Source organism: Paralichthys olivaceus, chromosome 13 (assembly GCF_024713975.1).
Source record: "Paralichthys olivaceus isolate ysfri-2021 chromosome 13, ASM2471397v2, whole genome shotgun sequence".
Classification (NCBI taxonomy): Eukaryota; Metazoa; Chordata; class Actinopteri; order Pleuronectiformes; family Paralichthyidae; genus Paralichthys; species Paralichthys olivaceus.
In genome coordinates this window covers 15,403,516-15,418,772 of record NC_091105.1, presented here as the reverse complement: position 1 = coordinate 15,418,772, position 15,257 = coordinate 15,403,516, and positions in this window count along the sequence as shown.

Below are 15,257 nucleotides of genomic sequence, written 5' to 3'. Positions count from 1 at the left end.
GTAAATGCTGCCTTACAATGACATCAAGTTTAATAACACTGTACTGAGTTAATTGTTGTTTTACCTTACCTTACCTACACCAACTAAATCCAAGCCAGAAGGGACATTTTTTATTTTATTTTATTATTTATATATATATTTTTAAATACAAGGAAACTCTTTATTGTTGTATCTTCATGGTATATAGATAAGCATCCATGCTTTTTTTCTCATCATGGTATAAATTATGAGCGCAAGAAACAATGTGTTGACTTTTTTCTTCAGCGGGGTCTTCCACAGAGCTTACTGTAACATGTCATCCACATCCACCCTATTTGTCCACCGTCAGCGTCGTCTGGTGCTCTTCTCCCTCCGCCGTGTGTTGCTCTGAAGGTCTCTGCGGTCGGTCCTCTGGTACAAAAAAGCTGATGTGAGGGCGGGTTTTACTCGGAGGAGACGCTCACCCGGTGAACATGAGAACAGAGATGGTTCCTGACATCTTGTGAAGTTGTCTCTGTCCCTGGGTATACCTTTGGGTGGGAGGGAGGGCGAGGGGGTGGCGGTGGCGGCAGCACTGAGACCATCAGGGCCTCCTATACTTGCCAGCCGCTGAATTTTTAATGCGCGAGGCCCCCACAAATGCATGGGCAGCATGGTGTTGTCACCCCGGCATATTTTATCACTGATCAAACATTAGTCGGCAGCTGTTGTAAACTTGTAGCTGTCTCGGCAGCAGCGACGGTGACAGGCTCCGACACACTGCTGAGAGACGGAGGCCCAGCTGGCTGCTTTACTTACTTACACTCTGGCTTTGTGTAAAAATAAATAAATAAAGGAGCGTTTCCTCAACCCCTGCTTCCTCTCTCTCTCTCTCTCTCTCTCTCTCTCTTTCTATTTTACTCATTGTTCCTAACTTCTATCTCTACTCGCTTGTACTTTTCCTCCAGACACTTATTTCCTTGCTCGTTCTCTTCCCTCTCTCTCTCTATCTGTCGTGTCTCATGATTTCCCCGACTGCATGTTTTGTGTCCTCGCAGCTTTGGTGGAGATACACAGTGTGGCTACCTGAGGGTGAAGAAAAGAACAGATTAAAAAAAAAGGGAGCAAACATTGTTGGCTGGGCTCGACAAAGAAAAGGCGTGAGGGAGACGTTTTGACAGCGTGAAGAGAGAAGTTGGGAACAAACTGTGACACGACAAATACAGTGTGTGTCATTGTCACTGTTTGCTCTCAGATGGATTTCAAAGATCTACATAACCATCTGCTGCAGTCCAAACTTAATAAATCCTAATTATAACTATTTAAATATGATTTAAATAGATACATATTCAGTTTGACAGTACAACCCAGATTATTTAAAGTGCATACGAGAAAAATAATTCGTTCAAAATCCTCAATTATAATGTTTCAGGTGACATCAGCTTCCAACGATGAAAGTCTGTAAATCGTGTTTGTTTGTTTAGCTCCGTATATGAAAAATGCCTTGTTGGATGCGTGTTTGTGCAGTAAAACATCATTCCAAGCAAATATATAAATTTTTCATTGCTTCATTTATTATGTAAATTCCTCAACTGAATATTTCAGTAATTGGTTAGGACATGAGACCCCCCTCCGCCCTCGCTCCATGTGTCTCTTTTGCACAAAGGCAGCGGTTAGACAGCTCACTGGTGGGAATTACCTTTTGGCTGGCACTAAACAATTTTTATTTCCAATTTATTTCATGACAACGGGCACACGGAAAAGAGTCCCCCCTCAGCCGGCCAAGTGCCTTGTTGGCAATGATTGATTACCCAATATCTAATTAGCTGAGATCCAATCACTTATTATGCAGGGTGCGGGACAAACAAACTGAAGTCAACTGTCAGACGATTGATTGATGACACTCCCAATCCTGCTTTTGTTTGCTCTAATGTCCCGATGCTTGTTACAACCACCAAAGCTCGCTCGGACAATGCAGTCTGTCACTCTGACGGGGAGTCGCCGGCCTTCGTCTTTCTCGCCAACGGAAACACTCATTTTTAGTCTTTCTGTGGGTTTATTGGGGTGTGTGAGTGTGTGTGTGTGTGTGTGTGTGTGTGTGTGTGTGTGCGGGAACATATAAACAGAGTGAGATTTGTCAGGTTGCTGGCCCTATTAAAGGCAGGTCTCCTCTCCTCACCCTGAGGGCAGGTTGGTTGTTAGCAAAGGGTGAGAGGGGAGAGGAAGCATATCATGATTAAAAACCAAACAATGATGAATGAATCAGGAAGAAAGTTGTTCATCACAATGTCTTACTCCAACAGGCATGACTTAAAACATGTTTTTTTTCAATATTATATTTTACTCGTATTTTACTTTTTACTTCATTGAGATTTAAAGCAATATTTAAAAGTTTGTTGACCAGCCTGGTTTATAAATATATTTATATATTTATAGAAATAAGTGTTCATTGGTTTTCAGTATTGGCACAAATGGGGCTCCTGTCAGAATTAGAGATACATTATTGATCCCTACTGGAAATTGGATTTGTTTACAGTTTCTCCAGTTAAGAATAGTAATATATACAGAAAATAGCAATACATCAAATTACAAAATATAGCTGACAGATACAATATGACAACACAATATTAATAATTATATGATACAATATTTAAGAGTCAAACCTTTTGCACATGGGAATGTGAAAGTGTAGCTGTAACTTTGGAGCAATTGGGCTAAATGAGCTAAAACGGTAACCGTCAAATAAATACCAGAATGAATGTGTAAATGATGTTTCACTTTTATAAATCAAAATTCAGTTTCTAGATCAAAAATACAGAAGAATGTGAATGTTTTGCAGTTTTTAATATGAATTTGTTGTGCAAATAATTTAGATTCTTCTACCTCCTCCAACTGTCTATACAGTGTACTTGGCTGACTAAACAGGCAGTTTGTGTATATATATATATATATATATATATAATATACGAACCCGGACATGTTTCTTTCAATGATTTCTGAGGTTGAATCTGAACAATCTCCATGTTGGACAACCATGTTTTTTTGTTCTTTATTGTGTCAACAGATAAATTTATTACATTTGTGTTTGATTCAACATCCTTCTTTTTCCCTTGGAACCGCAAACAGCAGAGAGAAATGACAATTTGACATCATTAAAAATGTATAGAGACTCAAGGGCCTCAGAGGCTTCCATTAGTAAATAGGGTCGAAAACTCAGTGAAATGTGCCCGCGCACACACACACGCACGCTCACGGTTCAAGGATGAGGGCCTCTGAGATCCAGCTGTAATTTATTGTGAGATATTCAGCATCTGATCTCAGTGACAGTAGCCTCTGGCTCCGTTCATAAGAGCTAAAACGTCTCTCTTCTAACCCTGTGTGTGTGTCATTCATGATTGCAAGCGAGCGCATGTGTGTGTGTGTGTGTATGTGTGTAAAGGTCGGACACAGAGACAGCGAGGGTTGAATTCTCTGACATACATCAAACAACTGAAGACAGATACCTGGACAGTATTAATCAAAACTTTCCCATTTCCTAAAGAATTAGTCATTAAATAATTAATTTGGCAGCTACAGGCGGCAGTTAAAGGGGGCTTGTGCCTTCCCGCTGGTTAGAATTAGTCCTTGTCAAGCGGCTAGATTGATATATTTATTATTTATCAGATTAATCATGGTGAGAGACATTAGGATCCACTGTTGAGATCATACCAGTTATACCATGGGAGGGGGTGAGATAGAGAAGGCAGCAGCGAATGAGAGGAACCGAGAGAGTCAGGTGGCAGCTGTGTGTGGTGATTACAGTGTAAGGTGGTCAAGGGCCTGGATACAAACACACACACACACACATTCATTGACACTATCTAAAGAGGGGGTGGCCAGCAGGACATGTGTGTAGCCCCGAGCACTTCTTGTTTCTAAAGCCAGTGCAGCAGAGTGGAGGAAAAGGGGGTGAAGGCAAATATGTCATTGATCCTTCGGCTTCACAGAGGTCAGGACGGGTCCTGGGGTCATTTCTGTTCACGATAAATGTCTGGAGAATACGCCTGAGGGTGTGGGGACTGACCATCTCATATCAAAACAATATTTGTCTCTCCCACCCTCTCATTACACCCCCCAAAAAACAATCTCGAGATATGTCAGAAAAAAGAAAAAAAAAATTCAATACATCTTATGTTGCTTATTTAAACATATAGACAGCAAAAGTGAAATGTCTAATAGAACAGTGAGCCAAAAACTATGTTGTTTGACTCATTGTTATTGAAACATTTCCCACTGACTGCAGCAATTAAGCACTAGATCTTTTTTAACACTGTCCGCTGTGACAATCCTGATAATTTAGTGTAATACTGCCTGTTTCCAAACATGCCTGTTTGGAATGGGCTGTTTTCTTGGCCTGTGCTGATGCTGGTTGAAGCTTTGTTTCTGAAATTGTTAAAGTGACCTGCAGTAATTTAGCTACAGTAAGTAAAGACCTGCTGCAGCAGAACCCTGGAGTTGGGTCATCGCTGTGGCACAAAGATCTGTTTACCTCTTTATTCAAAGTTCAGTGAGGATCGCTGCTACAGAATGTGGTCATCTGTTTATTCAAAAATCATATTATTATTGAACATGTCCATATCGCATCAAATTTGACACTGCGCTTCCTTGGGCCCTTAAAAATAAACATGTCAAGTGTGAAGCCCATCAGACTAACAGTTCTCAAGATAAACAAGCCACATACATACATTCTTTGTTTGGATGCAGCTGCTTGAAGAGCAGATACCAAAACAGCACGTCTGAAAAACTCCTCATAACAATTTTAAAAATGTTTTTTTAATGTTTCCCAACAATTTTCCAAACTAAAATGTAACACCTACATTTATTTTGGTCAAACAATACACATAACATAAGTTGAAACTATGTGAAAACATACATTTTAAATAGCATAAATGAGACATGAAAATCGTGGCATGAAGACTTTTAGCACAATCCAGGTTAATAGAAAAAGATGGTGAGAGACAAGCATCACACACATTATACAGAATTATGCATCCAAAATGTTTGATCATGCTTTTAAAATAAGGATAATGTATTCTTCTGTTGAAACATTGAAAGTATTCATTCCCCCGCAGCTGTTCAGTTACAGCCTCGGAACAAAACCCTGGATGTTTGGTGGTCTAACAATGACAATACCCATCAGTATCACTCATATCATATCCCTTGTTTAATTTAAGTTAAACTCCCCACTCAATGCTAAAAGCTATGATTTTGCTGCAGTGCTCTTGTGGCCCTGAAGTCTTGACACACGTCCACAGGAGACGTCTTTGAACCGTTCGCTGCAGAAAGCAGCTGTACTCGCCACAACGTGTTAATTGAAGCATAGAGAGTGAAATTACTATTCCCCTCCATTCACCTTTCATCTCCTCTCCCTTCATTTTTTTATCTCACAAATGGATGTGGCCGGCGCATTTAGAAGTGGAGTCGTACATTACAACTCATACCACTGAGCTCTGCCCGGCTCACACTGCTTCACCGACACAATCAAAAATGGGTTCATGTCAGTGTGAAAAACCCATTTGTGTTCAAAAACAAAACACATCCTCGACTAATAATGGGCTAAATCGCTCAGTTATCACCAGTCATGCAAAGCAAGGCCTCATCAAGACAGCCGCTAGACCCACGTTTCTCTATTGGAAAGGAGGGCAGTTTAGATTTAGAGGGAAGGGGGGGTGACAATGGACGGAGGGATAAAAGGTAGGAACTCAAAAAGGATGCCCCTTTTGTGGAGAGGAAGATTTCATTTTGCGAGATGATTCAGCTCCAAATCTGCAGGGACTAACCCTTGACATGAAGTCATATTGTGTTGGAGTTTTAGCCCTAAATTCATACATTAATTATTTACTGTCAACGCCGATTGTATAAGTGTAGGAAATTACAAGGGATGGGTATTTTCTCTCAGGCAGAAAGAATGTGATACAGCGGATACACCCAACCTAATGTGCTGGACCCGGTGTCCGCGCAGCGTCCGAGGAGAGAATTATTTATGCATTAGAAAACTGTGTGCTGGGGCAAAGGAAGAAAAAAAAGAAAGGCAGACACATTATTTTAAACCTTTCATAACATGCATCAATATTTAAGCAGAAATAAATAAAGGATGGCAGGCTTGTTTGGAGGACAGCTGTAGCTCGCTCCGCTTGGCTAGCTTCGAGGGGGGCTCTTGGGATGCCACGCATACCAGCCACCAGTAAAACCCCTCCATCTCTTTTTAATCATCCACTTAGAACAGGGTGACTGGAGGAGCTGTCAAGGTGAGCTCCTCTGACGGTACAGGATGGATATATGTTGTGGGATGGAAGCAAAAAGAGGAGGGAGGAGTCACTTTTTGTTTGGGAGAAAAGAAAAAAGAAAAAAAAACATGTTGCTTTGTGCAGCTATGTCTGTCACCTCAGCTTGTACCATGAGTCCATTTTTTTCAGGAACAATGCTGCAGTCACCAAAGCCACCTGTCTTCCCCCTGTCCATGCAACTAGGGAAAATGTCATCGACTGTACCTACGAATCCACAAACATTTGTCTGTCTTTCTTTCTGTCTGTCTGTCAGTATGTATGTATGTATGTGGAACGCATATCACGTGAACCGTTTAATCTTATTGGCTTCACACTCGATGAGTATCGTACAGGACTCAGGGAAGTGCAGTGTTGGTTTTGGTGCAATATGCAATTTACAGTCATGGAAGCTGATCTCCATCATGGCAACAACATACATATAATTACTTTCTCCTCAGCAATTAGTTCTCAAACTAAAACACAATGTCCATTTTGTTGCTGTAATCTCGGAAATCTAATATAGAGCTGAATTACAGAGTAGTGAACTTTGGTCTAAAGATCGTGTCTGCTGCTTAACAGACTTCTAAACAATAGCCAAACAACAACATTGAGTGAATCATTTAACTCATATGTAAGACACACGTGAATAGTCATTAAGTTTCATTTCAGATAAACCAGGTAGGATGAACACAAAATGTTCATACTTTACTCTGCACCATGACTGACTTTTTCTAAAAAAGCCCTGCGCACGAACAATGAAAAGTGACAGTATATTGTAGAGCAGTTTGAGGAGGACTCACTAAGGACAAGGAATAGATCTGAAGAAGCTCCAGAGCATTAACATATAGGACAAGAGAACAGAACATTCCAAACAGACAGGGACTGCACTGGTTCTCCAAAATAGTCTGATGGTAATTCATTACTGTTGATGGGTTGAGAGAGTTAGAGACACAGAGATGAAAAGAGAGAGAGAGAGACTCTAAATATTTTTTTCAGGTGTTGAGTACAGTGCAGAACAAGAGCTGCTGGCTGTGATTGCACAAACACCTTTTGCATCCAATTACATTTCGTCTTGATTACTTCAACGCTGATGCATGTTCCACAACTCACCTCCTGACAATTTTAAAGGCTTCACCAACCCAGTGTCCCTGTTTTTGTTTATCAAGTTCGTAATTACTGCAGAGCAATGTGTCGCCAACGCATTACATAACGGCCTGAAAAATTCTTGTAGAGTAAAAGGAAAACATCGGTGAGTTAATAGTCAAATTGATTACAATGCCATGTCTGCCGTTTCTCTTTGCAACACAATCATTCTGTCCTTTGATTTGTTCCCCCCCCTGCATTTGGAAGAAAAAAATCAATTCTCACAGGACGGAGACAGAGAGGCCCAGAGAGAGAGAGAGAGAGAGAGAGCTTCTGTTCCAGGACAAGGTGTAATGTGTTCTATTACAATCCCAATTGAGCCAGCAGGATGCTAAATTAAAGCTCATTTAAACGGTGCAGTGCAGAGTGGATTCAAACCAAGGCTCCATGGCTGTTAGTCAGAGATATGTGTGTTTGTGTCTGTCTACGTTTGTGTGTGTGTGTCCATCAGACAGAGTTTGTCTCCTCTGGCCTCCTCACATATGTGCACCTGCATAGGGAGCTATAGCGGTTGTGGGAATACTGGAATGTATTTTTTTTTTTTCACACTGACATATTTTAAAGGTCAAAGCTTTACAAGGAAATGCACAGAAAGGAAAGCTAACACGAACAGGATGTGTGTCTGACAGCTGTGAGCGCTGGTTAGCAGGAAGAGTTTTACCCAGAGAGATGCATTTACATCATCGATCAAGGCCAGGTATCGCTGTAAATATCAAGTAACAACACGAGGTAGACAGTGTGACATTGCCTCTGTGATTTCATTGCATCCACTACATTAGAAGAGTAAAAGAAAGTTTCCACATATTATTCAGAGTATCAATAGGAACGACATGGATCAAAAATTGTTTGTCCTTGACACTTGAACTGATCACTGCAATCAGTGAAAGATAGTGTTCCTGTATAGAAACTCAAATAATCCCCTTTTTTCATCTCTGCCAAGGAGGTTATGTTTTCAATTGTGTTTAATAGAAAGATTATGCAAAAACTACTGGAAAGACGACAACAAAACTTAATGAAAAGGATGTGGGTGAGCGAAGAACCCATTACTTTTTGGTGCAGACCTAGATAAGGGGGTGTATCCATAGAATGCATCAATTCTTCCATGGATACCACTGGTGTCCACACTACTCTGGAGTTTTAGAGAAGTCTGGAAATGCTGCTGGCCTCATTTTAGTTTAAATACTCCAGCACAGCGTTTTACTCTGGACGGACAGAAACAGAGATGTTTGGAAACGTTGATGTAGACACTTACAACCACTCGCTGACTGGGTCTTTTCAGGCACAACATAGCCTCCGCTGACTCATCAAGCTTCTATCCCATGACCCTCTTCTGAAAGAAAACAATCAGCATCAGCATCGGCTGCCAGTGTAGAATGCAACATAATGAATCAGTGACATTTCACTTACATGGACGGAGATTGTTTTACTCTAAAATGCTGTTTTCAAACAAAAACTTATTACGGTTGTAGTCTGAGATGTGGTCTTCGCCACAAATATGTGAAAATATAGTGTTTAAAAACATTTTAAAATCCACTTGTTTGCTTCCTGAAGTGATGAAGTAGTTGATTTCAGTATTCATGTGGCTCCTGTTAATGCCCCATTAATCTATACTATAGTGGGTATTAATTGTGGCTGAAGTCATTTTTTTAACGTTCAGTGTCTGAGAGGGAGGCCTCCACTGCAGTTTGTCTGAGCAGCCTCTTCTTTGATTTAAACAAACCTTTGCCACTCTCACACAAGCCAATTGGATCACCAGCGCTTATCACAGGCAGTGGCAGGTCTTCTCTGAATATAAAACATTTGTACTACTGCCCTCTAGGGATTCAGCGAAGGCAGCGAATCTCATTCCACCAACAACAAATGTTATCAAGGACCTTCTTCTGTGTCTGGCTTCTCAAGGGGTGCCACAGTACACAGACTATCTGTAAGGCCCGGCACCAAGGATGTAGAGACAGGGATGTACTTCCAGGGAAATATGATGAGACTGAGACTCTCAGCTCTCACTGCGAGCGTGCCTGCGTGCGCATGTATGTTTATTTTTGACAAGTTAACACATGTAGACCGATGGCCACTTGAGAATCATGGCTGTTGTTGACAGATGACTACTACATAGGCATTTACAAGTGTTACATTTTGTTCAGTGTAGTACAACAAGACGTGATGTCACTGAAACAGATCACACATCAAAAAGTTGAACAATTAATCGGATGTATGCCAGAAAAAGAAAGAAATGTTTGAAGTGAACTTTATAGTCTGTACAATATATAATAGTATTATGTAGTAAAAGTATATTGAAATAGTAATATGCAATTGGATGAAACATAAATCTCTCTAACACTATAAAGAGTTTCTATTTTTAAAAACGTTGAATCCTTATTTTTTCTTCTTGTGGTGCCTGCCGTTGCATCACAGCGTGCACAGCTCTATCAGCCTGTGTCTAACAGAATGGATGATTTCCTCCCTCCTGGACGCCTGAGGAGAATGAAAGGTGCCAGTTGGAGCCTCTCAGATCTTTACACCCTCCTCCAGTCCCGCTCTCCTACTCACAATAAACTGTCCCTTTTTTTATGCATTTTCAGTTCACCCACTTATAATCGGGACGAGATAGCTCCCTCTCCATAGCTGTGAGCGGTATAACTCTTCCCTGCCTTGCTTTATCTCCATGTTCCTACAAGCCGGCTTGAATGGGGAAACCATTATCTCTGGGCTCACAAAGGAGCCAGACGTCCACATTCAAGATGTTCTATACATGATATATTGATCAATTCGCGGAGACTAATAGCATTGTAATGAATGGGGAAGGGGGACGGAGTTAATGTCTCCAGGGTTCATGCAAACTGCAAACTGCAAATGAAGCACTCAGTGAAACAAAAGGTCGGGTCCGGTGAATTACAATTAGACCCTGGCCTCGATAAAAGTCAAGGGGTTGTTGCCCGGCCCTCTGCCTAATTTACCACAGACTCTGATGACAGCCCAAAGAAAAGGCTCTGGTTAGTCTGAGTGTGAGATGTTTGAGTCATTTAGAGTGTTGGAATAATAGCTTTGGGTGCTACATTTAAGCTTTCATGGTGGATATACCTTTGAGCTTAAATTTTAGGATCACTAACTTTAAAGTGCTCAAGGAGTTTTTTTATATTCATGGTGGAGCTTTATTGTTGATTAAAGCTGCACTAATAAATAATTGTGAAATCAACCCATTTCAGAGGCAGCCAGGGTTTTCTCCTCCATTCCTGAGGGCTTAAGGGAAGGAACACAGAGGACCTCGAGGACTGGAGCGATGAGGCAAAAGAGAAAAGAAAAGAAAAAAAAAAGACGAGGGGTGCCAAAAACAAGATTAGCCTTTCAAACCCTTTTGAGTGGTACCGCTTTCAAGCGAGCAACCGACTATTGCTGGAAACCATATCTCGAACACATGTTTGCACAGAGGAGTGTTTGCCGTACAAAACTGGTCGACAACTATTTTTATTAACTCACTCACTATGAGAGGAAGAAATCAGAAGAATACTGCTGAGAGCAAGTTTTTCACAGGGCACTTTTCACAATTAATTAATTTTGTTGTGTTTCAAGAAATGGTAGAGCAATAAAAAACCGCAAAAAATCACAGCAGCCTGGTAGTTCCTTGGAAACAGTGCATATGAATAATAATTATAGGGAATAACTATGAGAATAATAATTTTACTTCACTGCAACTTTTTAGACATCAAAGGACAACTTATATCACAAATAAACACATAAATAGATCAAATAAAACCAAGTGTGAATACAACATGTCAATACAACATGTGACACAAGACTGGTTAAAAAGTTAAACCAATGTAAACATCAGGTTAAGAGGCACAGACATAACAGTACATACGTGATCACAAGTGACCGAGGCTACATCCATACGGTTTTTTTCTCTATGACTTTTATTTTTCAAACAAAAATGTAGTAGCGTTGATGCAGCCAGAAAGTAAAACCAAGGTGAAAATCTATTTAGATTGGTGGGGGATTGATGTTGTGTTGGGTAGACTAATCCAAACAGATGTGTTTTGAGTTGCTATTTGAACAGTCCAACAGAGTTCAGCTGACGGATCTGAGGTTGCAGAGAATTAATGAATTGTCTCGGTTATACTAAAACAAGGACACTCTCTCATGTAAATGTCCCTGATACAACGTTTCATTTTCAAGAGGATCCCATTAAGACATTTATATACTATGGTGCATATACACAAACAAAATGAAAAGCACGAAGGAGAAAAAAAAACTGCAACAATAACTACGAATATGACAGTTTTGTCATATACAGTATACCCCCACAAAAGTTGAGCTGCAATAAGAAAGAGCTTTAATGTACTCCATCTGGCACCAAATCTGATATGATGCCTGCCATTTGTTGTGCTCATATCAGTACAATGACATGCACAGTGGATACAACCCCAGGGATTTATATTTCGGACAATTGCAGCAGATAAAAAACCCACATTAGTCCATATGTAACTCCACGCAGTCAAGTACCTTTTTTTCAACACCAGCCAAAACCTTTTAATCTTCCCCTCTTCTTTATGAATAATGCTAAGTATATTACTCAACGACAACAATGCCTCTGCCATCAATTTATGTTCCAGCAACCTCACAGCACGAGAGACAATTTGTATCTTTCTATGCAGACTCTCTGCTCTCCGCTCAGAAGCAGGACGGGAGGGGATCTGTAGGCATCTGATATGCTCGGGTTTAGTACGTAAGACAATGGGGGCCTCTGGAGTAATGTGCGATTTTCTTTTTCCTTTCAGAGGCCCCTGGAGTAATGTTGTGCGATTTCCCCTTTTTTTTTCTTCATGGAAAACCACTCGAGGCGAAGCCCACCTACAGCTCCATGTGCGAACACGCCTCTTTTTTCTAATCCGCTGCCATTCATTGGGAGAGAGAACTAACAAAGATGACTTTTGACAACCCGAGAAATCAAACCGCAGCTGTCAGAGCTTTTCTTGAAGAAAAAAAAAACATAGAGGGAAAGGAGCAGCCTACACAGTCAGCTCTCTTCACACTTACCCCCTTCACTTAGCCAACACTTACACACAGAGACACACACACACACACACATCGAGTCGTTCCTAGAAGCCTCGTCCTTCCCTGCCTCTTCCTCTGCAGCTCAACAAGAACTTTTGCTGACACTTCCCTCAGAAAAGATCGAAAAAAAAGAGAGGACGGGAGGGAGAAAGAGTAAAGAGAGAGAGAGAGGGATGGAGGGAGGGAGGGGTTGGGTGAGGACAGAAGTGACAGATAGAGAGAGGGAGAGAAAAAGCAGCTAAAGGGATTAAATAGAGAATTAGCTCACGTTTCAGAGGGTTCACTTTGCTGATCTGGTGAGCATTTCAGTCAGAGAACCTCCATCCATCCCTCCGCCCTCCCTCCCTCCCGCAATCCATCCAACCCTCCGCTCCTCCACTCTATTTTCCTGTCTCAATAGGTTGGTAGAATTAGTGAGACTCTTGGCAGTCACTCCGGGTGTCACTTCATGGGTTCACTAAGGGCACCGCTGCTCCTTTTCCTCTGGCTAGGGGTCGGGGAGACGATGAAATCTCTGAGCGGTTCAAGCAGAACAATGGCCGCCCCACGAAAAACGTCTTGCTTGGGGGTGGTGGCTTGTGAAAAACTATGTTGTTCTGGGGCCCCATGCTCCTTGAATAGATTTGTTAAAGCCCCTATGGTTGGTTTATGCTAAACAGAGCACAGGCGTGAGGGAGAGGCCAAGGCGAGCCCAAGCCAGAACATCACTACTTTATGAGCACCCCATCCACCCCCACCATCCAGCACACACTTTGATGCTCTTTTTTTTGGGGGGGGGGGCTACTGAAATCCAAATCTCTCTCCCCCTCTCTTCTCTTTCCTTCCTGCTCCCTCCATCCTCCTCCTTCAGTTCCCTCGCTTCCTCTTTTCTTCTATTTCTGCCATGCAAAGATAATCAGGTTTATGTAAAGTATGTGTGCTCTTTTGACAGTCGGCGATACCTCATTAATTCAATCACACCAAGCACCATTGTTCCCAAAGTGTTTGAAATGCGTACCGGGGAAGGGGGCCTTTTTTAATCCTGTCAATCAATGTTAACATTTTTCTAGCTGTTGCCATGGCTGGGGCCAGAGTTCATGAAAACAGAGAATATGGGCCAACAAAACAAGGATAAAGACTTATTTGAGATTGGTCTTTTTAAAAGGACATCGACCATGCACAAAAACACGAGAAGCAAATGTAGACAAGTTTGGACACTATAGCGTGGCTGAGAGGGGGTGAGAGAAAAGAGCATTTGGAAACCAAACAGGCGCCATAAAAACTTGACCCGGGAGGGCTCTGGGAAAAACCTGATGAATCGCTCTCCGGAAGGACTGTGCTTTTTCTCCCCCTGCACATTCTCCAATAGCACAATGACTAATACATTTCAACACATGACTCTGAGGCTTCCACACTGTTGTAATGCTCTGCTGGAATGCTGGTACTTCTCCATGGAAAAAATTATAACTCTGTGGCTTCATTTGCAAGGATAAATGTTGTATACAGTATGATTTTTATAGTTTTTCTTTTTGGCAAAAACATCTATTATATACCAAATAATCATGTCCTTTAACCTATGTAAGATGACCCCTATGAATATGTTATTAAATATGCATGGCAGTAATAAATATGTGATCATTCAGTTAAATCAATAAATAGAAATGTACAGTTATCATCTCGCATGTACCAACATACACATACACACACTTTCCAATGAAGACAAATAGTCATGTCTGCCCTCTAGTTGCCACTAAGTCAGTGACACTACTGGGGATACCGCAGAGATACAGAAGGGACAGACACTAGACAGCCCATTGTAACATCCCTGTGCTCTCCACTCTGCCACATCATTACAAAAAATATTGAAAATATCTGAGGACATTTTATGGTTTATGATTTGACTTACAAAGATTTAAATTTTTTTGATCCTCCCAGTTTCCATTTCTTTGGGGGTCTATGAGGGACCACTTGTTGCTTTTGTGAAATTATTCCTGCCACTACTGACATTAATTATTATGAATTATTTATTGAAGCATCCTTATATAATAAAACACAGTCTACTGATTCTAGTGTGAGATGTTTGGATAATTCAAATAAAGTTTCAGATCAGATTTGACCAAAAGGCTCAACTATATAACAGCATAACAGCAGCTCCACCAAGGATTTAGAAGAAGTGAATTCACCCATACAAAAATATTTTATTTCATACTGGACAAAAAAAAGTTTCATTTTACCTTGTTCAAAGACACATTCTGAAAATAAAAGTGACTTATCGACACCGGGTGCATCAAACCTGCAGAGAGATGCAGCCCATCACTGAAATAACACAAAACCATGTTTAGTGTCAGGGTGGAAAGTTACAGTTTCAGGGCGATCCAGATCCCTTTTCCCCTCTGTCCATTTACAACCTAATCTGTTGTGAGAATGTGAAAAAAGTAGAGTGAGAAGGAGGCAGATTAAGCCATTGAAGCTGCGGGGGTGCTTCCTACGCATCACCGATTCCTTTCAGGGCAAATTTAAACACTGTTTGTTTATTAGTGTCTTACGCGCGGCATTAGCAGCCTAGCTTATCTCGGCACACACACAGTGCGGCATAATACGGCACTGTTCAAAGCCCAGATATGACCGTGTGTGTGTGTGTGTGGAAGCTCGGTTGTTAGCGTTGCTGCTCTGACCTTGTTAAACTTGTGAAAGACCATGTGAGACAGGAATTATTGGGCACCGATGCTCTTATGCTTTGTGTAAACATGATCAACACACCCGGTCGCTACACAGCCTCTGTGGCACTGACAAAAGACTTAAAGGTGCACAGAGGAGATTTGG